This window comes from Dendrobium catenatum, unplaced genomic scaffold, assembly GCF_001605985.2.
Source record: "Dendrobium catenatum unplaced genomic scaffold, ASM160598v2 fragScaff_scaffold_607, whole genome shotgun sequence".
NCBI lineage: Eukaryota > Viridiplantae > Streptophyta > Magnoliopsida > Asparagales > Orchidaceae > Dendrobium > Dendrobium catenatum.
In genome coordinates, this window is record NW_021319069.1 from 30875 (window position 1) to 54749 (window position 23875).

Sequence of the window (23875 nt, forward strand, 5' to 3'; positions counted from 1 at the left end):
ACTCTCCTATACTGCACTATGCTATCCAATGGAGGCTGGATTGTTTACAGAAAATTGTGCTGCCACACTCCAAAAATTTCGCCTCTGGCTTCAGTGTTTGAAACACTATGTTGCTCTTCCCACAATGATTCCTGCATTGTTTTGATTTTCTACTACATAAATGCACTGTGCCATCTCATACAACTTTAATTTCTGTAATTTCCCTTTTCTGCATTGGCCGACTCATTCTTCAGGAATTCGGTTTGGCGTCCTCAATGAAAGCAAAACAATATTGGAGTTATCTGCTTCTAATATTGAAAAAATTTCCCTAGCAGAGCCACTTCCTAGCAATGCCACTTCCATGAAATTCCCAAGAGTATAGCCACTCTAATCTTCAGTTTTTCACGTCAGAAAATAACTGAAACTAAACCTTATCTTGTTAACGTGAAAGGGTGAAGCCAAAGGATGCATATTATGCTTTGCTTGATTTCATTTAATACAACCAAAATACTTATGAGTAATGTTATTATTTAACTAATTACTACTAATTTAATATCCATTTAACCTTAAACTTTTAAATAAATTTTAGAATATAATTACTTCATTAATTTAAATTAAATTTTCATACCTAAAAATTCTGGATATTACATTTCGTATCCTATCCCTAAGGGTAAATCCACTTATCCACCTGAGCATCCTCATCTCTGCAACACTTAACTTAGTATTATGTTTCTCTTTTAATGGCCAACATTATGCACAATAAAGCATTGTAGGTCTCACCACCATCTTATAGAATTTTCCCTTAAATTTGAGGGGGACTTTTCTATCACATAACAAGCCCAATGCATTCCTCCACCTCAACCATCCAACTTGAATTCTACTGATAATATCCCCAACTATTTCACCATCACTTTGAACAATAGATGAAAGATATCTAAAATATGCACTCTTATTAATAACTTGATCGCCCAAAGTCATAATCCCTCCACTAGGTCTATTACTACTAAAATTACACTCCATATATTCAATTTTAGATCTACTCAAGCGAAAACCTTTAGACTCTAAGGTTGACCTCCATAATTCAAGTTTACCTTCAACTCCCTCTCTAGTCTTATCTACAAGAAGAATATCATCAGCAAAAAAAAATACCAAGGTTCATCCTCTTACAAATGTCTAGTGAGAACATCCATAACTAAAGAAAAAATATATGGACTTAAGGCTGATCCTTGATGTAATTCAACCGAAATAGGAAAATACTTGGTCAAACCACCTTGTGTTTGAACACAAGTAATAGCTCCTGCATACATATCTTTAATGACATGAATATAAGCATTATTAACTACTTTCTTTTCAAGAACTATCTATAGCACTTCTCTTAGAGCTTTATCATATGCTTTCTCTAAATCAATAAATATCATATATAGATCCTCCTTATTCTCTCTATATTTCTCCATCAAACCTCTCAATAAATGTATGGCTTTCATAGTAGACCTACCTGACATGAAACAAATTGATTTTGAGAAACATTAGTATCACACCGCAACCTACTCTCCATAACTCGCTCCCATAGTTTTAAAGTATGACACATTAAATTAATTCCTCTATAATTCGCAAAATCTTGTGCATCACCTTTATTCCTAAAACTAGGAATCAACACACTCATTCTCCACTCACCTAACATCTTTTTAGTCTTCAAAATAGTATTAAAAAGTTTAGTAAACCAAAAAATTCCTTCATCTCCTAACATTTCCACACCTCTATTAGAATATCATCAGGTTCAACAACTTTTCCACACTTCATTTTCTTTAAAGTCTCTCTAACTTCTGTTTTACTAATACGCCGATAAAAATAAAAATCTTTATTTTCATTTAAGGTGCTAAGGCCACTTCAGCCAATCGTATTCTCACAATCTTCATTAAAAAGTTTAGCAAAATATCTCATCCTCCTTTGTTAAATAACATCTTCTAATAAAAGTAAAAAAAAGTATTTTGGTATAAGGAAAAAATATTTTAAGTCATATTTTCCAGTGTGGGCACAAAAAATTCACGCCCCAGCCTATGTGGCCCCTTTCTTTCTTTCAAGTCATTGAGGAGAGTTTTAACGAGCAAGTTCTGAGATAAATTTTCACAAGGTAGATTGGGTTTTAAATAAGACATTACCCAGAGATTTTGCCTTCATTTTTGCAAATATTTTATGATCTGAGTTTAGATTTCCTATAGATGCAAGCCTTTTATAGTTAATTATCCATCCCAATAGTGAGAGAGAACTTTCAATTAAGGCTAGTTGTCGAACATATATAAAATATCTGGCGTATAGTAGCAGCATGATATAGGTATTTGGAAATTTAATATTTAAAATTAAAAATTCACCGCCTTGAACTTATAACAGAGGGGAGGGGGATAACAATAAACTCGATTAAGATCCCATGGTTCCATCGTTCAGGGCCACCATGGTCCCTAGTCTACATAGTCAAAGGATGTAGTAGATCCAACCTGACTAAATGATCCTTGTTCGCAGCTATAGGTTACTTCGTCCAAGGTTGAAATTTTTTGTTAACACGGCCATCATCGGGGTATTTATGGGTAACTTCATTTTTATTGGTTAAACCTTGTTGACTGTGTTTACTTGTTGACAGAGGATCGAGTTCATTGTTAGCTTTATGCCATTATTAATGAATTCTCTTTGTAATAGACTTTCAGAGTCTAATATGAATGTGTAAAAAAAATATCTCAGTCAAAGTCGCAATCCTATTTTTGTTTGATAGTCCAAATCATGTTGACTCCCATCTACTCGCATAGAAGGATTGGGCTCTAACTTGGATTCATTTCTTTGACCCGCAGCATCCTCAGAAGTCAAGTGTGTATCCATAACACGCTCGTCTCGATCCATACGATTAATCATATTTTTAATACATGAGAGATGTTTTTACAGTGATCAGCTATACAAATGATGCAAGGTTTTTGAATTGGTAAACACCTTATGTCCGCTTGTATGCATGTTACGAATCTGATGGTGTGTTTTAACAACATGCTGGATCTCATTTCACCTTCTACAAGCTATTATTTTCTTTGATATTCAGCCGATAAGGGTGTACCTTTGCCTACAAATACGATATACGATGCATCAGGAGCCTTCCACCTATCGCTTGTACGATAGTTTATTTATTCAGTGTAACAGCCTAGAATCAGAAATATGCTGCCTAAATTTATTAAGTTCCCGCAGTTTTTACTACTGATTCCTAGCTTCTGCTTACAGGTGAATTGTAGCATCTATTGCTTATTACTGATTTTCGTCATTATTGCTAGCAGGTGTTTGCATCTACCAAAGCTCTTCCTACCTTTGCTTACAGATAATATGTTGTGCATGTGACGGGTTTCCTACATCAGCTCGTGGGTATGTGCATTTATCGAAAGTCGGTCACCTTTTGTTTGTAAGGGTTCTATAGATTTGCTTTCTATTGGGTGGTTATTGATTGTGAAGGTGCTGCAGTATTCATTGCCTCTTACTACAAAGCTTATAGGTGATTGTATTGATCACATGCTTGCTGGCTATTGCCCTTGCTTGCAGGTAGCTTATTATTTATAGGGCTAGCCTCCTACAATGACTCGTAGGTGCTTATATTTGCTTCATGTCATATGCTTTTTGCTCGCAGGGGATAAGTACACTTGCTAGATAGTTTCTTATATGTGTTTGCAATTTTTGCAACTTCTTCAAATATATTGGTAGAAGGGTCATAACATCTTTCATCAGTGCTTGCAAAGGATTGATCGTACTCGTTTCCTGATAATGAACTGTTGACTGTAGAAATGTCCTAGCATTCATTGTATGCTACACTAAGCATGTTTGTGAAAGGCTTCATTTTTTGTAGGGATTGTTGTATCTTCTTGCATGACTTTTGCAAACACTACACATCGACTATCGTCATTTGCATGCAATTTGTAGTATTATTTAGGTGACTTTATACATTTTTCTGAAATCAAATCACACGTTCCCTCCCATTTCATCGCTTGCAAGGTCGAATATGCATGTTTGTATTTTGATGTTGATTATAGGGCATTTATGCGTTCCGCCCCTAACCTTCTCATGTATGTTGGTTAGTGAGCTATTATGTTCACTTGTATACCTCTCATTGTTGCCAGTGCCCGCTCACGAGCTTCTTGTAGTCGCTTGCAAGCATACTGTTATGTGCATCGAACTTCTTCATTTGCAAATGGGTAATATGTTTGCTTGGGATTGAAGTTGTTGCTAATGATAGAGATGTTATAACATTCATCTGCATATCTTTCGTGCTTTATTCATGAATATCCTGATCATTGCAATTATCCCTCCTCTTTATGTTCATATTTCTTGTTGCTTATGAATGGGATGCAGGGATTTCATCCGCCGCCAATCATTGATATTCATTTGAGCATTTTGAATTGTTATTTAGCATTTTTTTAATTTAATTTTATAATACATTTTTTAGTTTGAGGTATGGTTCCCTGCTTTTTGCATTCAAGTAAAGTCAGCTGTGTTTAATTGAAGTCTTGTGCATTTTCACTTTGAATTTTGACAGCCTTTGCTGTCTCCCCTCTTTAGAGAAAATTTTGGAAGCTAGGCCTTCCCACAGTGCTAGTGAAATGTGTGTATGGTAGGTGTTTGATGACACCACAGTTGTAGTCTTCAATCTCACCATGCCAGAGAAAGGCATGTATGGAACATTTGGGACACCTATTTGAAATGCACAGTCCTCACAGGAACTCTCTCCATAATCAATAAGCATGATAAACCAGTCGCGATTTCTTCTTCACATTCTATGGATTTAAATAGTAGACTTCTCAGTCTGATTATTTCACTTAAACGATGTACATAAAGTATTTTGAGTTTTTCTCTTGTAATATTTGACTCACAATTTTATTTGACGTAATTTATCAGTTGCCACTTGATATTTTATGCAATTTTTTATTTCATCTGTATGCCACTTTGTTACTTCATAGTTTAATAAAAAGTTAATATGTCATTATTTAACATATTATTAAAGTATTATATAAAAAATTACTTTTAATCTTTATTTTCACTTTATGCAATTTTTGAATTTTGAGGCTTATGTCTCAAAACACCATGAGGCTTACGCCTTGTCTAACGAAAGAAAAATGTCTCAATACCCAATTGGGCAATTTTAAACCTTGGTGACCACGAATATGTTCTCTGAGATTGACAAGCTATCTATCCTTCTTGAGAAGGCACGCCATACTTTACTCACATAGGTAGACTTGTAGTCATGATCAGAATCTGAATATTCCACCACCTTCTTCCCTTTAATTATAGACTGACAAATGTTTTTTGATTTGGTAGGGTTGACATCAGCTTCTTCAGTGTCACTCCCTAGGTGAGGCACAACTCTTCTTGGCTTAAAAGTGGTGATTGCTTTGGGAAGGTTCGCATTGCCTTCTTTATTCCCTTTTGCTTCTTCTTACCTTCTTGCATAGGCTATTTTGCAATTCTTGAACTAAATGCTTTAACTTTGAGAGAGCTTGATGGCTTCGACTCTTTCGGAATAAAATATTTTACATCTTCATATATCTTCACCTTATGGACTGCAAAGGGCTGGATGTCTCATGAGACCCTGCTCCTCTCAATCCCTGAGATAATTCATACACTAATGTAGGGTCGACGAGATAATGTCGTATTCATGTAGTCAGGGCGACCCAAAAGCACCTTGAATGAGTTGTCAGCATCAATCACATGAAACTTGGCCTCTGTATAGAGTTCTCCAAATACGAGAAGAAGTATGAATGATCCCATAGTCTTCTACCCCATCTCATTGAAACTATGCACCATCGGTTTATCTTGCCTGAGGTGTTATACATCAAGGCACAATAATCTCAATGCTTTCGAGCTTATGAGATTTATGAAAGATCCATAATCGATCATGATTCAACTGATTATGACGTCATAGCTCTCTGCGGTAACATACAAAAGGCGATTGTGATTTGCTATCCCAAGCATTATATCAACCTCGGCGAAAGAGATAATTGGCTCATTTTGAGCTTATAGAACTTAGTAATCCAAGATTCAACATGCTTCATATATTTAAGGATTTTGAGAGCCTAAATCAAAGTTTCTGGAGATCATCTGACATCAAGAGAGCTTCGTATATGCTAAGTTGCATTGATATTTTCCTCAAATGGTATAAAATATTGTAATCTATCCCTTGGTCTGAAACACCACTCTTTTTGAGGTCTTTAAAAATAATTTCTTTATTGACAATTATCTCATCTCCCTTATCTTTATTGGAGACTCCCGTTTTAGGTGGAGACGGCAACACATTGCCACTTCTTAGCAGCACTTGGGTCACTTCATCTGACCCAGGTTCACCTGATGAAGCATCTCCCTCAGAACTAGCTTTAGCCACCTCTAAAGATTCATTTGCATATTCAAAATCACCGCCCCAATTCACGAGCTCCATTTGTCATGCTATGTTAGGTTTTGATCTATCTTCATTCAAAAAATGCAGATCTTCCTCTAGACTGCAGGCCATTAACGATACCATCAAACAAACTCTAGGAGTTTCTTCCTCAGAATATTCTCATGTCAATATATTTGATGTCTTCGAGACAACTCAGCACATTTCCACAAGAAGAGAATCCTTATCTGCTTCTTCTGCTTCGTTTATTTTTAACCTCTAACATAAAGTCGGCAAGCTTAATAAGATGCCTGATAGTTTGGTAATATTCATCACAACAGTCAATAGCCCTTTGAATGACCGTCTTTTTCTCCTTGTGCTTCTTTAGCTTGTTTTTTTTTTTTTTTTTTTTGGGGTTTTTTTTTTTTTGAGGATTTACTTTGCCGGGCTTTGATGAGTTGGCTTGGCTAGGATGGTGTTTGGAGGTAGACTCATACACAATAAGCAACCCCTTCAAGTCTATCACCAGCTTAGTAAAAGATTTCTACTTAACAATGGAAACTTCTTCTAGCTGTTTTAGCATCTTTGTTGTCCTCTTGGAGACCATATTTCTAGGGTGAACTAGCACGTTATTTGATAATGTGAATTCTCCCCTCCTATATTTTTTTTGCCAATCTTTGAAGACATAGTGATCTTCGATAGGATGGCTAATGACTTGGTGATACGGGAATTAATTTGGATCGCTAGTGTGAACGAACTCTTCGGGTCTCTTACATTCTAACAGTTCCAGACCACACTTTGAGTGCCTGTGAAAAAAGCTCGGCGACTCTTTTCATGTTGAACAGATTTCTTTAATCATCATTTCTTTGAAGGATGAGAGTTCGATCACATGTTCCTACTATTTGCCTTCAATGTTCTCAAAGTCTGAGGATTGTCATTTCCCCCCAATAACAGTTTTGGCTGAGTATTAGGGTTGTAGGCCTGTTTTGGCTTGTTTCTAATAGGCATAGGCTGCTAGTCTTTATCTATATTATAAATTGCCCTTTGTCTTTATCAACATCATACATCACCTGTCTTCTTTTATCAATCCTGCAAGAGAACATGGAGTAGGATTCACTTTTTCTGACATCTAGGGTTTTGGCCTTCTTAGACTTATCAAAGTGGCTTTCGAATTTTGATAAGCTCAACTTTCAAATTTTGTCACTCTTTCCAGTAGATTTTGGAAGGTGGTGATGGAAACCATACAATAGAGTGGTTGCATCTTATCATTGATGTTCCACATTAATAACTGAATGTTATGCTTCTCTTTCAACTATTGTTCACACTTCATAATTAAATTGCGCCAGCGGTTTATATATTTGGTCACTTACTCGTCTTTCTTTCGTTTCTCCGAGGTGAGGTCAGTAACAATTAGCTTCTTGGTTGCGCTGGCGAACCTCTTCACAAACAAGGCTTCCAATATTGCAAAATTCTTTATATAATCCTTTGACAGTTCAGCGCACCATTCAAAACAGTTGAAGTCAAATTGCTGACAAACTATCGAAAGAGTAAGACGTTGTTTCCCTTGTATTATCACAAGCGGCTTTAAATTGCGCCAAGTGCTACGTGGGGTTACAGTTACCATTGAAAATATGAAATTTTGGGCCATAATACTTCTTCGAATATGGCATTTAGTTTTACTCTGCTAGATAGGGTCGACCCTTGCCTATCTGGGTCATCATCTCAGTCATTTTTCATTCAATTGAGATCTTCCTGTCTTTTGCCTACATTTGCCACCTCATCAATCTTTGTATATCTTTTAGCGCGACATTGTTGGCGACAAAGGGATTTTTTCAGGCTCTTCTCTTTCTTTCTGAGTAGCCACCTTTACTAGTAATGGATCCAGCCTCGTAATGGCATCAATATTTCTGTCTGGATGGTGGCGGCTTCCCATCATCATCATCATCTTCATCACTGTCATGCCTTACCATGTAGGCCACTTCAATGTCCATGTTATCTACTTCACCATCTTCCTCTTATATTATGAATCTCCGAGTGACATAGTAACTGGATCTCTGGTTCATTTTTTGGCAGGAAAATTTCTCTGATTTGTAGGTTGTGATCGAAGTTGACCTCATCCTTGGTGTAATCAGCAAATGATGGGTCCCCTGAAGGATTTTACAAGGTGTCGACCGTCAAGCTGGTCATCATCATGGGCCTTCTTTGGGACCTGACAAATTTTGTCAATGGGGGCGAATCTCCGGGAAGCTGCACTAATGTCATGCTCGTATCTGATCTTTCTACAAATATCTTCTCATAATGAGGTCTAGGCCTCTAGACTTACTTTCTACCAAGAACTTTTGGCGGTGGATCCCTGAACGGGCAGTTCAGGTGTCACACCCCGATGCTCACCGAGTGGAGCTTATCTTCGCTCTTTTTTTTTTTCAGCCCCTACTCCTTCGCCGCCTTCAACACTTTGAGGACTTGGGAGAATAGGGTTTCATGTCCCCTCTTCTAGGGGACTAAAGCCTGGTGTTTGTGCTCCAAAAATGACTTTCTTAACTCACCGGTAGAGAAATTCCTCTTCACCCATCTTAGATCAGCGTATCTGTACTGGGTCATTCACTTCCGGCTCTTGAGCTGGTAGCGTGGAGGAGTGAACAGGCAATAGTTGCTGAGCTTGAAGCTTTGCATTCTTCTTCCTTCCCTGCCTCTTGGTTAGCTTTACTCCATATGAGGAAGCATCAGCGTTGTGCCTTCCAAACACGACAAGCCCGTTTGGTAAGGCAACGGTGTTAACAATAACCACAAAAATCCTTCCACCAACTACAACCCTCTTCGTAGCTGGGGTTTCTGGCTGAGACATCCTCTCAAAAATAGAAATCCTCTTATGATGAGGATTTTTAGCAGTGGTAGCTAGCTTTGTTGACAGATGCGTGCGAGGTGCAGTGGTTCTAGCAGAAAGAACCCTCCTGGCAGACCCTTCAGAATCCATGATGAACATTGGAATAGTAGCAACCCTTGCAATAGTTGCAAAGATGATAGTTTTAATGACTAGCCAAAGATGGAAAGAGAAACCATCTCCAGTGGAGTCGTCAAGAAACTGTTGGCTTTGAAAATTCGCACCGGTCTCTTTACGGTTTCTTTCTTTCTTTCAGGTCATAGAGGATAGTTTTAACGAGTAAGTTCCAAAGTAAATTTTTAGAAGGCATATTAGGTTATAAATAAGACACCCTGCAAAGATATTGTTCTCATTTTTGCAAGGACTTTATGATCCGAGTTCAAGTTTCCTATAGGCTCAAGTCCCTATAATTAATTATCCCTCCTTATAGCGAGAGAGAACTTTTGATTAAAACTAGTCATTGAATAGATAGAGTATCTAATGTATAGTAGCAGTATGATTTAGGCATTTGGAAATTTAATATTTAAAATTGAAAATTCACCGTCTTACAGTTAAAGAAGATGTTGGGGGAAATGAATGAACCCAATCAAGATCACATGGTTCCACCATCCCAGGTCATCATGTTCCCTAGTCTACTTACTTAGAGGAGGAAGTCAACCCAAACTGACCAAAGGATCCTTGTCGACAGCCATAGGTTGCTTCTTCCAAGGGCAAATTATAGACCTGGGGTGAATATTTTTTTAAGGGGACAAAATTGAATTCACCTTAACTAAAAGAGGGTTTTGTGCCCTATCGATTATGTCATATTGATTTATCGCTCAAGGTTTTAAAACCGTTGTGGAACATGTTGGATCTAACCATGACCGTAATATAATGATTTTATTTAAAGAAAAAACAACCCGGTCAAAGGGTTCCCGATCATAATCATTTACATGTGGTGTAAAACCCAAAATGTCCAAGTATGAAATTTAATATTTAAGCTTTTTTCTAAAAAGGTTTAAATGTTTAATTGAAGTATTATTTAATAAGTTATGAAATTATATTAATAAAGATTTATAATTTAAATTAATAAAATTCTAATATTTTGAATGGCTGCTTCTTATAGTGTCTTTTGGTTTAGGCGGTTAGAGGATATGGCCCACTTCCAATCATAACCGTGGATTCCTTTTGGGAAGAGGATTCCCGCAAGCAATCCATTGAGAGAGAGATCGGATTGGTGCTGGAAATTCTGAAGAAAACTGCTTCTTGCATTGTTGTCTTGTTTGGCCAAAGGATGGCTACGGCATAGTGGCAGGAAGGTAGCAACATTTGGAAAAGGCCGTGAGAATTAAATTCTGTACAGAGTTCGGTAGTGCAGCAAATTATGAAGAAGAAAATTATAAAGCAAGGTGTAGTGTTTCCTGCACTACTTCACTGATTTGTTTAACCAGAGAAGAGAAGTGCGGTTAGCACAAGAAGAAGACTGGAAGTTTGTTCGGCCAGAGAAGGGGAGGTGCAGTTGGTACAAGACAGTGTAAGTAAATGGATTTCTATAGAGTTAAGAAGCTTGGCTTGGATTACTGTGAAGCATTTTCTTATTGCTTAGAAATATTGGCTTTTGACAGATGAAATAGAGGAGAGTAGAGATATAAGAGTAATAGAGAAAGAAGTGTAGAATTGTTATGCAATCAAGAAATAACAAAAGTGAAGAAGTTGAGTAGAGGAAGAGAAAGGAAAGAAAGAAATTGAGAGAAGAAGAAAGAGGTAAGCAAATTGTTGGTATGATAATGTTGTGGTTGTCTTTCAGATTTTCTTAAAGTTGATAATAGTCCCTAAAGCAAGTATATCGATTTTTTTTTTTTACTATTCACTGAGTATATGCATAAGGGAGGTTTTGAAGTTACTTATAATCGTAGAAGAATTCAAAGTAGGGGATTGAAGGAAAGTCCTCGACAAGGAGGTAAGAATGCAATATTTTAATTAAAGTATACGATTTTAATATATGCATAAGAGATTTAATGTCATGTATTAGTAGGATCAAATTCATATGATCAAGAAAATATGAGGTATGAACATGTATAAGAAAGTTTAATATTTTTAATTATAACTACATTTATTTTTAAGAGCAAATAAGCAATTGGTAAATGTCATGCATAAATATTTTATACATGCAAATGATGAAGGAAATTCATAATTGTTATAAATCACAAATTCATGCTGACTTTATGTTTGGTTTATGATGTTATGATGTTATGGGTCCCTTTAGCCCCATTAAATATTAGAAGCATATCACTTCTTCCCATATCAGATCAATCATTAACCAAGAAAATTAATTATGAAGTATGAAAATGTGGGTTATTGAATATTTAATTAATAAAGATTGGCTATGTTATGTTATGATATCTACATTATCAGGTGGGCAAAAGGGACCCAATATGAAACTTGAATTGTAGATGGGGCAAAAGGGACCCCAAAGAAATGGATACCTACATAGCAGGTGGGGCAAAATGGACCCCTAAAGAGGCAAAAGGGACCTCTATGAAATTCGATGGTGATAATGCCAGGTTAAGCTCCATTGAATATGTTAATGTATAGCCAAATCTTTTAAAGAATTAAACATTCAATATCTATCTCAATTGACATAATGGATAAAGTTCAAAATGATATTTTTGATGCTTTACAATGTATGATAAGTGGATCAAATTATTAGCTTAAAGTTATAATTCTTTTGTTATTACATTTTTATTGTTATGGAATTGCATATCTTATTGAGCCTCACAGCTCACCAGTATATTGTTTACTGGCTTTTTTTACAGGAAAGAGAATGGAGAAGATTGATGCAAGTTAATTTATGCAAGTGTTTCTTCATTTCATATTAAAGTTAGATTTATTAGTGAGTCTACTTTTGAAGATAAGAAATATTACAGTATTGTATTAGTTGGTTATTGTAGTGGCTCTGTAAGTTTATATATGGAGTACTTGAATTTTGATGCTTCCATATATTCAATGAATGATTTGTTATTAGAATTTTATAAATTCTATATTGAAAGAATTGTATTTAAATGTGTTTTGATGTTTAAATGGAGGTTATGCTTGTGATACCTGACAAGACTATTAAGTGATACTGTGGGGTGTTACAAAAGTGGTATCAGAGCAAAGACTTAAGATTCTGAGGATTTAAGTAAGGAAGCATAAGAACAGTGAGTTATTTAAGAGGATAAGATTGGATGTGATGGAATTATTACAGAGCCTAGGAGAGTTTAATAACTCTAAATCATAAAGAGTCTAATTTCATTGATTTATAAGTAATCACGTTAAATTTTCACTCTGGCGAAATAAGTCAATATATGCAAGTAACGACTAAATAGGAATATATGATTATATAAATGCATAACTATTAATTGATGCATTGCAGATTTAATGGCTGAAAGAGAGGAGGGTCAGTCATCTCAGCCTATCAGAATCTCTGAAGATCCTGAAAATGTGGCACCAATAGGAGGCAATGCACCTATTGTAAATCCTGCACCGGTAAGAATGGATGTTATGAATGCAATGTCAGGGAATATGATGCAACTGCAGATGATGAATATGATGATGTAAATGATAGAAAAGATGCAGTCTATGGTGCAACTGCAGATGATGAATATGATGATGTAAATGATAGAAAATATGCAGTCTATGGTGGGATCTGCTACACCTGGTGTTCCACCTGTAGTTACACCAGTTACTCCTACCACTCCTGGTAGTAGTACAAATGTGGAGGTAGGTGATCCTGTTAGTGCAGAAGTGGATAAGCTTTTAAAGCTCTTCCAAAGCCTAAAACCTCCTTTGTTTAAAAGAGGAGTTGATGCCAGAAGTGTTGAGGACTGGATAATCAGAATAGATAAAGTTTTAAATGGAATGAGATGTCCTGAGAATAGAAGGGTAGCTTTAGTAATCTTTATGCTAGAAGGTGAAGCAGAAAGACGATGGAGGTGACAACAACTGGAGAAATTCAGAGGTAAATTTGAGGAACAAATTATGTGGGAAGAATTTGAATCAGTCTTCAAGGAAAGACATGTTCCTCCATCAGCAAGACAGGCAATGCAGGAAAGTTTTATAAAACCTGAGCAAGGATCTAAGACTGTCATTCAATATGCAGCAGAATTTACAGCTCTTTCAAGATATGCACCACAGCTCATCAGTACTTCAGATGAAAAATGCTACAGATTTTTGAAGTGGTTAAGGGATTCTTTGAGATAGCCTTTAATCCCTCTTCGCATAAAAGAATTTTCTGAACTGGTTGAGAGTGCTAGATTATTGGAGAATGATATAGAAGTGGTTAAGCATAAATGGGAGAATCATGATGGAAAAAGACAAAGTGATCACAGAGGTGGATCATCCAAAAAGCAAAAATTTCATCAGGGGCAACATCAACAGTCTACAAAGTTCCTGTTATACCAGTGTGTGCAACTTATGGAAAATCTCATTCAGAAAGAAGCCTAATGAATTCAGGAAAGTGTTATCTATGTGGCAAAGCAGGCCATATCAAGAGAAATTGTCCAAGGAATGTTCTTTGAGGCACAAAAATTAGAGCAGTCAGAGGACAGATCAGTATCGGGGTGCATGACCACAGATGAATCAACCTGCTTTAAAGATTAAAGCAGAAAACTCAAATGAAGCAGCCAGATCAGCACCAGCTCGAGTTTTTGCCTTATCTTCCAGGAGGCCAAAGACTCTTCTGAAGTTGTGACAGGTACTTTAAATATCTCATATTTATCCGCTAGAGTACTTTTTGATTTTGGTGCATCGCATTCTTTCATAGCTGAGATATTTTGTAAGAAAGTTCATTTGGAACTTGTCTCTTTTACTCCTGGATTGCATGTTAGATTACCTGCGGGTAATTATTTGAATGCCAATTCAACATGTTCAGTTGATTTTACGATAGCTGGTATAAAATTTCAAGCAGATTTGATAGTGCTTCCATTGGTAGAATTCGATATAATTTTGAGAATGGATTGGTTAGTCAAACATTTTGAAACTATTGAATGTTGGGAAAAAAATGTCAGATATGATTTACCTGGAAAAGAAGTATTTTATTTCCAATGTGAAAGAATAGTAATTTCATCATTGATTGCTTCTAGTCAGGCGTTTATTAGTTTCCATGTTGTTTGGGTTCAAGTAAAGTCCTCTGTGCTTAGTTCAAGTCTTGTGCATTTGCACTTTGAATTTTGGTAGCACCCTAGTGTCTCCCTTGTTTATGAAAATTTTTGGGAGCAGGGCATTCCCATCACTCTAGAGAAAAGTGTGTATGATAGATGTCGGGTGACACCACGGCTGTAGTTTTCAATCCTGTCACACCAAAGAAAGGTGTGCATGGGACTTCTATAATACCTGTTTGAAATACACAGTTCTTTTCTCGCAGGCGTTTAAGCACATGAATGAGTACTTAGAGTTGTCTGTCATGTTAATTGCCCTGGCTTTCACATCAATAGATAGCTGTGCGACTTTGGTTTTTAGGAGAGAACAGCAACATAGACTTTCAATAACTATTACAAGTTAACCCAATTTTAGAACTTCGGGTTTGTGGGTGTATCATTTTACATTGACCATTCAGTTATCAGAATATTGAAAGCTCTTGTTGGCTAAAGCTAACTCAACCAATCAAACACTGACTTCCAGACAGAAAAAATTACACATCACCAGCACATGCATCCAGGGCCTATAAAGCTCCACTAAAGAAGCCAACAATGATTAGAAAATCTGCAACCAAGATGACCTAATTCAGCAAACAACTCACCTAAAAGGCTATTTTTGTTGATGTCCAGCACATCAAGGTCTTTGCTACACCAAAAGCGGCAACAATGAAGGGGGATGCAGCCACTCATGCTTATTCCTTGAATACTTTCATCTCAAGGGGTGACAGAAATTCCCAAGGAATAGCATAATGGTAGTTTCAAATTGCTAACTGAAGCAATCATTCCTTGTTTCGAATTTTGAAAACAATTATTAGATATGTAGTTAGTTTTTTAATAAGTATATTCCCACACATTTCAAGCATATCCAATGGATGCTTCCCTCAACTAAACTATAATTAGGAAACTATTAAAACTATTTCACCTTAGAATTATGATCTTGAAATAATATCTTCTTCATAGAATCCATTCTTTCTATCAACCCAATTATCCCCTCTTTTATGTCACTCGAACTAAGTATATTCACACTAATGAACATGAATTAGATCCCAAAACCAAAAACTTTTAGTCTCGCTTCCTCCTCACTGTTCAACAAATGTCCACATAAAAACAATTTAATATACAATCCAATTTCATCAAAAACTAGCCCTTCTCTAGCAGCTCTACCTTTTGGAAATTAACTCACCCTTCCTAATCCAAAACAACTGAAATAAAAAAAAACATCTGTTGGTGGAATTTTTTCATCCTCAATAGAAGGGAATATTTTATGATCAAGCACTTCATAGAAAATAATATATTATCCTGAATGATAAAAATATTATTTTAATATGTTCTTAATAACAAAATTTGCATTTATATTTTACCAAAGTTTTTTCACTACTTGATATATTTGATCGAATATCATTTTTTTTAGTGTGGGGTACAAGTTTGCGGGCTCCGAAAATTTGTGCCCCAACCTCCCCGCCGTGCTTTCTCTTTTTGCTGTCGGGGGAAGCTTTAATGGATTAAGTTCCGTGGATAATTTTAGTAAGACAGATTGGGATTATAGGTAAGACACACCTAGAAATTTTGTACTCTTTTTGCGAGGATTTTATGATCTGAGTTCTAGTTTCTTATAGGCGCAAGCCCCTATAGTTAATTACCCTGCCGATCATGAGAGAGAACTTTCGATTAAGGCTAATCGTCAATGAATATGTCATATCTGTATATACACAATATTAGACATATAGTGGCAGCAAGGATTGAGGTGCTTGAAATTTTGATATTTAAAATTAAAAATTGCACCATCTTACACTTAAAGCGGATGGTGGGGGCGGGGGAGTGATGATGAGCCCGATCAAGATCCCATGGTTCCATCATCTCGGACCATTGTGGTCCCTAGTTTACTGAGTTAGAGGAGGTAGTCGACCCAACCTAAAAGAAGGATCCTTGTTAGCAGCCATGGGTTGCGTCGTCCCAAGGTATCTTATAGACCTGGGGTGGACATTTGTCTAAGGGGACAAATTTGAATCCACCTTAGCTAACAAAGGGCTTCGTGTCTTATCAAGCATATCCTATTGATTTATTGCTCAATGATTTGACGCCATTTGGGAGCATACAGGCATTGACCATGACAGTAGTATAATGGTGTCATTTTGCAGTGAATCACTTGGTTCAGAGGGTCCCTGTCATAATCATTACCTGTGGAGCCATTTAGCGATAAAATCATTTGTGTAGTACCATTTGACAGCAAAACCACTAGTTAGAGGACATGTGTTACGTCCTTACTAGCAAAAGACAGATTGAGAATGAATCATAGTGATATTTTTTACTAGACATTAGCTATTTATGAGCTCGAGTAGTTTTAAAATTTATCCACCTCGGCAAATATGGGTCTCCGAAAAGATGCTGCTTGTGAGGTTCGAATGCAAAGAGTACGACCACACTATACTGTAGGACAAAATAATCGTAGACCTTTACATTCGACACAAGCAGGTCGATGGAAGAGCATATGGAGTTATACATACGATTAGCCATTGAGGATAGTGGATTTCGCTACGCACTTCAATGGATAATAATATGTATAACCCAAAATATCACGAGATTTCCCCCATTAGATACATCAGCTCGAATAGGATTTATTTGATGTGGGGATCGGTCTCCCACGGGCGCAAGCCCCCGTGGTTAATTACATCCTAGGCCTTGAACTAGGAAGACTCTTGATTAAGGGTGTTGTATTATTCACTTCTTAATTTGGTGCACAGATAAAGTTCATAAGTTCTATCCCAAGAAAATGAACTCTTCTATTTACCCTTAGTGAAGATTAGACCTTTTTAGATGAATAAAGATATGATTAAGATTTTGAGTTTAAAATATCAAAGATCGAATTACTACCCTAAGAGAAACGATAGACTCAAAACACACCAAAAGTGAAAAGACACACTGAATGGTGTACAATCTGGGCTTATGCTTGCCTGGAGTGAGCTGCCAGCTAACTTCCTAAACACAATCAATCGCCCTATATGTATACAAGATAGGAAGGCTCTATCTTAAGGAATCAAGGATTTTTTTTAATTCAAAAGGGTTTAAATTAGGAACTCTATAATATGCAAAAGAATATACCTAGCGTTGTATGATGCATGAAATAGATACAAAATATCCTTATGTCTACTGATATAATGCATGCATGTGAATAAAGTGCACTGTGAAATAAAGTGTGTAAAAATACATGCATGACATCCAGAGTATACAAAAAATAAATATATAAACACACCAGATACCCTCCAGGCAAGGTATCAGCATCATATCACAATAGAAAGCCATCCTAAGGATGCCCACATCGTGTGGGAAAACAACGATGCCCATGACACAATAGGTGGCCTACTCTATAGGCCTAAATGATCCTAATGATCTCTAGGGCTCACAAAAGGTGAGGGGTATCATACCCAAAATCAGAAAAAAGGCCAAAATCCTAACGATGCCCACTTCGTGTGGGAAAAACAATGATGCCCAATGGCACAAATAGATGGCCTACTCTACAGGCCTAAATGACCCTAATGGTCTCTATTGCTCATAAAAAGGGGGCAAGCTTTAGCCTATAAGGCCAAAGCTTCGTTAGTGCACTAACATATGTCTGACTACCTAAACATGCTAGAATACCTATTAGCAATATGTGTGTGAAGTGTAGCAGTTCCGATATGTAACTAGGAGTTTACTTTACAAGTTGCATAAATTATACCTGACTGTGGCGCTGCCACTTAATAATTCCAAGCAAGCAAATTGTCCACTGATCCTCAACTGTGCAAGACCTGTGGCACTGCCACCTAAAAGCTTTTAAGCAAATGATGTCACTTGATGTTTGACCGTGCAAGACCCGATGTACCTCGCAAGATAAGATAAAAGAGGAATATATGGTATAAGCGTAGATGCCGTTCAGAAAAGAAATGCAGATAAATAAAAAAAATGTAACTAACAGAAATTTAAGAATTGCATTTATAGGACATGTACATGTAGTAAACGTTGAATAACAAAAAAAAATATCGGCTTAACCTAGAGCTCGAAGTCTTGTCCTAACCAAACAAATCTAGGTGTGTGTAATGGTGTGTAGTCTTGGATAGGTCTTATGTAGGATAGTTTAATTATATTTGCTTTCATTTGATTTGTTAAAGGACAAAAGATGGATTTTAGTTTAAGTTTAAATATTAGTATTTTAGGATTGATTTTAAGAGATTTTATTTTAGTATTTGATTGATTACCACATTTGTTTCACACTGAGGCCGTGAGGTTTATTTCACCGTCTTTGGAGCTAACTTAATAGCCTCGTAGGCCTGGATTACCTAATGGCAACTAATTTTTATTGAATTATCTTAGTTGGTTATAGATTAAAAAGAAATATGAATTAAGTAATTTATTATCAATTAGGATTTGACTCAAATCATTAACAATTAATTAGTTTTAAAGTTTTGACACTCCATTGAGTCCATTCGAGGCGTTGTGCCACCAGGCTCGAGGAACCAGACCTCCTTAGGACACTTAGCCCCGCAGCACGGAGTAGTCCATCCAATAAACTTCATCTCTGGAGTGGTTGTTATGTATTAGTGTATTAGGGGGTTTGCTGATCAATTTAGAAAAGATTAGGTTAAAGTTTGATCGAGTTTTAGGTAAGTTAGAAAGTTTTGGGTTTTAGAAGACTTTTAGCTTAAAGTGTTTTAGTTTAGGTTTACCTTCCTAATTTAATCAATATCTTTTAAATTTTAAGTTGGTTAGGAGTTGATTAAGAGATTGGTTAAACTTAGTTCAACTGTATATTTTAAGTTTGCATTTTTAGTGATTATAAAATATTTGTCATTGTTTGAATACAAATAAAGTATTTTAGTGCATCTTTGAGAGTTGAATTAAGGTTGATTCGTTGGTTGATTATTAGTGAGTTAATGAACACTAAACCTAGGAAAATGTGTCACTAAGTTTTCTAGATTTTGATATTTCTATACTATAGGGAGCATGCACCCTAAGTTTATGTTATCTAAGACTTGGTCCTTAATTTTTTTTCCTTAGGTGTCACTTGTGTTGTGGGGGACGAGAGGAGGTGTTCTTCTAACCCTTTGGACATTCATATATGTATCAACAAGTTTAGAAATCTATGAGTAAAATGACAAGTATGAAAGTAATATAAATGCGAGAAGTAAAGAGCAAAAAAAGACAAAATGCTAAGAAGAAAGAAGTGAGAAAACAAAATGATAAAGGAATGTAAACATTTTGTTATTGGACATGCTTCTTCGAAGCCTAGCATGTCACTAAAACGCCCTTCACTCCTATTCAATATAATATGAATAGGGGAGAAGGTGTTTTTGATGCCCTTTACTGTCCCCACATTCCAAGTAAAGCACTCGAGAAAACCCGACTCAACTACATATACTATTTCTCACATAAAACTCAAAACTAGCAAACGAAAAGCAGCTCCCCAAATCTGAAATCCAAAATAAGCTTTCTTTTGTTCCACGTTCATCCAAAACTTCCACACTCATACAAAACTCACTCCTAGAAACAAACACAAAAAAAGGAAAAAACAACTCACATACGAAATATCACTTCGTTCCAAAAAGATATAAAAAACTCTCCCACGCAAAACCATTTATAAAATTTTCGATCCCAAAATAACTTATGAAAAACTTCCAAATCAAACGACACATAAAATCCCTACACAAATAATCCACCAAAACTCGTTCCGACACAAAACAATCGAGTGCTCTTATATTTGGTGTGGGGTAAAATTCGTGAAAGATCTCCTAACAAGAAGGTTTCATGAAGCTCTCTACTATAAACATTCACAAAGCACATAATAGAACTTAAGGCAAAACAATTCACAAAGCCTTTCGTAAAATTTTCAATAATATAGCAACTTATAAAACTTTCACATGATGCAAACTCATGAAACCTTCCACCTCGAAGCACTTCCCTAAATATTAGAAACCATACTTCAACGGCAACATGTATCATTTTCCAACTTAACCAAATCACTTTTTATTAAACCTTAAACATACTCAAAAGTCAAAATATAAAAAAAAAATGCCACTTAGACTTTCCAACACAATTGCCAATACTGCTCTTTCATGAGATTTGAGCAAGTAGGGAAGGAATCAGATTCAAGAGAATATGGAAGGACCTCAAAATCCGTCAATAACTTATAGCAAAACACGTCTCCAATATCTCAAATAGTGATGTTTCAGATTCACAAAAGCATATGATAAAATTTTGCAAAGAAGCTCAAATTCTTTCTAAACAATCCAGAATATTTCTCAACACAATAGTTCTATGTCAGATCGAATTCACTAATCTCATTTCAAGCTAAACATATAATCAATTTGTCAAAAGCTCAAAATCAACTATGCATTATTGAAGAGTGGCAAAAATATAAGCAAAAGATGTCCTCTCTTAAACTTGCAATCTCATGACACCAATCATAAATTTCTTTCCAATCACACTAGCTGATGTGATTTTATATATATATATATATAATTCAAACTAGTGAAAGGGAAACCAAAATTTAAGAATAAAAAAGAAAGTATTTTATCACTTGCCATAATTTCTTTTAGACTAAACATGCTTCTAACTCATTTTTATTCTCACCCAACATTCAATACAAAAGAGAGAAAAAAAGGTTCAATGCAATTTCACTCTTTTTTAATATCCAAGAAAATACTTTCAGTCCATAGGAAGCAAGACTACAATCAAATCCATGTGCAAACTCATATTTTGGTCGTATGAAAATTCTCTAATCTTTCCTCGAAATACCTTATGCGAGGTATGTGAATACTTGTCACGATTTCTCTCCAACAACCTTTCCAATTTCATATTTTCTAAAGATGCTTTATAGAAGGCTCATGAGTGTTCATCCTAAAAAGACATGACTACTTCCTGACACTCATTTCCAAAAATACTTAGAGCACCTGATGAACAAAAAACTGCATATATTCCATTCTTAAAACAGTTCGGAGTATTAAATGAGTGAAAATATGTAGCTAGTCGATTCCCAAAGCAGTTTGAGGCATAAAGACAGGGAAAATCTGCATCTAACACTTCTCCAAAACAGTTTGGAGAACAAAACAATGAAAAATCTGCACATAACTCTTTCTCAAAACAGTTTGGAATGCAAAATCTGCACTTAACCCAAGTACAAGAGCATATGCAGCCTATGGATTAAATATTTCAGCATTTTGTAACAATATACAGATAAATTCCAGCACTACATACATATCACGAGAAAATTTCAGCACCTAATATTGTGGAAAGCAACATTCAAAACCCTCATTCTTGCTCTTAAAGAAGGTTCTAAGATTTTGTACTCAAATGCTTATAAGGAAACAATGCTTGCTCACAAATATCATCAACAAGATTTGAAAGGAAAGAGCAAACATTAGCGAGTTTTACTTAGTCTTACTTCAAATGAGCAAACACAAAGAACATTGTCATTTCTCCTTAAAGGGAAAATCAACCCGATAAAGAAATTCAATATTAAATGAAACAAAACAAATCTTGGCCATTTCAAATGTCCAAGAGAGCAACAAAAGAAATCATTTCACAAGGTAAGCTATGAATTGGATGACACAAACATGCAAACCTTTCCAACAAACTTCTAACCTCCACATTATATATCGTTAAATCTTTCAACAAAGCCTTTAACCTAATTTTGAAGTCCAATACAAGTAAGAGAAAGAAAACCTTTTTTTTATAAAAGCTCATTTCTCCTCAAAAGGAATTTAAGAGGCCTTTCCAACAACAACAACAACAACATCAAGCCTTTATCCCACTACATGTGGTCGGCTACATGAAACCTTTTTCTCCATTGTGTCCTATTAAAAGTCAAATTCTCGTTTAAATCTAATAAAGAAAGGTCATTCCTAATATTTTCTAACCAAGTCTTTTTAGGTCTACCCCTACCTTTCTTAACATAAGTCAAATCTAATACCTCTACTCTCCTAACCGGGTCATCGCAAGGCCGCCGTTTTATGTGACCAAACCATCTAAGGCGACTTTCTCTAATCTTATCTTCTACTGGAGCTACTCCAACCTTTTCACGTATATGCTCATTTCGTATCCTATCTCTAAGGGTAAAGCCACTCATCCACCTGAGCATCCTCATCTCTGCCACACTTAACTTAGTATTATGCTTCTCTTTTAAAGGCCAACATTCGGCACCATAAAGCATTGCAGGCCTCACTACCATCTTATAGAATTTTCCCTTAAGTTTGAGGGGTACATTTCTATCACATAACAAGCCCGATGCATTCCTCCACTTCAACCATCCAACTTGAATTCTGCTGATAATATCCCCATCTATTTCACCATCACTCTGAACACTAGATCCAATATATCTAAAACGTGTACTCTTATTAATGACTTGATCGCCCAAAATCACAATCCCCTCACTAGGTCTATTACTACTAAAATTACACTCCATATATTCTGTTTTAGATCTACTCAAGCGAAAACCTTTAGACTCTAAAGTTGACCTCCATAATTCAAGTTTACCTTCAACTCCCTCTCTAGTCTTATCAACAAGAAGAATATCATCAGCAAAAAACATACACCAAGGTACATCCTCTTGCAAATGTCTAGTGAGAACATCCAAGACTAAAGCAAAAAGATATGGGCTTAAGGCTGATCCTTGATGTAACCCAACCGAAATAGGAAAATACTTGGTCAATCCACCTTGTGATTGAACACAAGTAATAGCTCCTGCATACATATCTTTAATGATTTGAATATAAGCATTATTGACTCCTTTCTTTTCAAGAACTCTCCATAGCACTTCTCTTGGAACTTTATCATATGCTTTTTCTAAATCAATAAATATCATATGTAGATCCTCCTTATTTTCTCTATATTTCTCCATCAAACCTCTTAATAAATGTATGGCTTCCATAGCTCGAACCACCCCATTGAATCCAAAATTTATTTTGAAAACATTAGTATCACGCCGCAAACCTATGCTCCAAAAACTCGCTCCCAAGTTTTAAAGTATGACACATTAACTTTAATAACTCTATAATTTCGCACAATCTTGTACTATCAACCTTTATTCTTAAAAATAGAATTAACCACTCATATCATCCACTCAATCTGCATCTTCTTAGTCTTCAAAAATATATTAAAAGTTTTAGTAAGCCATGAATTCCTTCAATCTTCCCATAATCATTTCCACACCTCTATGTAATATCATCAGGTCCAACAGCTTTTCACCCTTCATTTCTTTAAAAGCCTCATCAACTTCAGTTTTACTTAATTACGCCGATAAAATATAAATCTTTATTTCCATCGTAGGCGCTAAGTCACATAGTCAATCTTATTTTCACAATCCTTCATTAAAAGTTTAGCAAATAATCTCATCCATCTTTGTTGAAATACATCTTCTAAGAAAAAATTTTTGATCTTCATCTCTTAATACACTTCACTTGAAACTAAATCCTTACTACTTTTCCCTACTCTTTCTTGTTTGGC

General features: G+C 35.8%; 1 long non-coding RNA gene across 5 annotated transcripts in view; it reads right to left on the reverse strand.

Moving 5' to 3' along the window:
• LOC114579652 overlaps positions 1-18610 on the reverse strand; it is a 40306-nt gene extending 21696 nt beyond the window's left edge. For all 5 annotated transcript variants that reach the window (XR_003700755.1, XR_003700754.1, XR_003700756.1 and 2 more), the window contains exon 1: positions 18117-18610. This is a non-coding gene — a long non-coding RNA (uncharacterized LOC114579652). The remainder of the gene's footprint in view (positions 1-18116) is intronic.
• Between the last annotated feature and the right edge of the window lie 5265 nt (positions 18611-23875).